The 1,265-nt window shown below is 38.2% G+C and overlaps 1 protein-coding gene across 2 annotated transcripts in view; it reads right to left on the minus strand.

Annotated features, from left to right (window-relative positions):
• LOC110042358 (slowpoke-binding protein-like) overlaps positions 1–393 on the minus strand; it is a 13,675-nt gene extending 13,282 nt beyond the window's left edge. Inside the window, exon 1 of one of the 2 annotated variants that reach the window (XM_089295426.1) lies at positions 1–393. This exon is cut by the window's left edge and continues 344 nt beyond it. The gene's annotated coding sequence lies outside the window, so the exon portion shown is untranslated. The other variant, XM_089295427.1, reaches the window with a different exon arrangement.
• Positions 394–1,265: the final 872 nt, after the last annotated feature.

Consider the following 1,265-nt stretch of genomic DNA (forward strand, 5'->3'; position numbering starts at 1 on the left):
AGAATTTATTTTTTATGATTGGCCCGGGAAAGCATTTCCTGTGATATTTGCGTCGATTCTGAAAGGAGGGGATCGTTCTTTATTGTTTTAAATAAGATGGAAGGTCTTTCAGAATCTTTCGCAGCTCAATTTACGGTTTCTTCGGAACCAAACGACACTGCAGCTCCACATCCGAGGTAAGTCTCCAAGCTTCATTTGGAGACAAACAAATTCTTAACTGTGCTTAATTGGTATATTTTGGTTCAGCAGTATTTGCTATGGTGAATCAAAGTAGCTGAATTCTAAACATGAGACCAGTAATCTTTGAGGCTTGTTCCAGTAGGGCCTAGTCTGCCCCCGCCTGAATCTGTCACTGATAGTAAATTAGTTGCAGAAAGGAAAGAATGAAGGGGCTTTGGAAGAAAGTTGTTTTTTTCCTGGGGAGGGGGGGGGGGGGGGGGGAGCAAATAAAAATTTGGGTAAACAAAAATTTCCTGAGGGGGAGATCATGTTAGCACTTTGATCTTTCTATCACAGGGAGTAAAATATGACTTACATGTACCTTCTCAATAGGAGAAATGTCAGTCGATGTAAAATGGAATGGCCCTGTTTGGTTGATCAAATTGAAAGTACGTAGACGATTAGCCAAAAGTGTTGGATAATGAAGCAGTGAGGTTGGATAATGAAGTATTATATTAGCTGCGTGGTTCTCAAGGATGTCTGACCTTGCCATGCACTTCTAATTCAAACTAACCATTGTTTGTTATTGAAGAAAAATACTTATCAAAACATGATTATTTAATATATAATTAAAGTGCTATTAGACATTGCTTTGACTGTAAAATTTTGACTAACTCAAGTGGTTGCAGAAATCATAAAATTGATGGGATGTGTGGAGATATAAAGCCCTAAGTGACTTTTGGAAAATTCTGAGGCAGCCAGGATTTAAATTCCTCCCAGCAATTTTCACAGGTTACTATGGTCTGGGTTGTTGTCTCAAATAATCTAGTAAACACTACTAGCTCTTTGTAGACAATAATGAGGACAAGAGTAAACTGTATAAATTGCTTTATGGGAGGTGTTTCAATGCTGGTTACCTCCACGTTTTCTAAAAGGCAGGTAGCGCTTTATTCTACTCACCCCTTCAATTGATACATTGAAAATACATGTAATTATTACCACTGATGTTTATTTACTTGTCAACAGGATGGCACAGTATAAGACAAAACCCAGCAATACTCCAGATCAGTTTCTACGGAGACAAAGGATGTTGGAGGGTTAGAAAA

This window comes from Orbicella faveolata, unplaced genomic scaffold, assembly GCF_042242905.1.
Source record: "Orbicella faveolata isolate gen_17 unplaced genomic scaffold, um_ofav_v1 contig_26, whole genome shotgun sequence".
In the NCBI taxonomy this organism is placed as follows: domain Eukaryota; kingdom Metazoa; phylum Cnidaria; class Anthozoa; order Scleractinia; family Merulinidae; genus Orbicella; species Orbicella faveolata.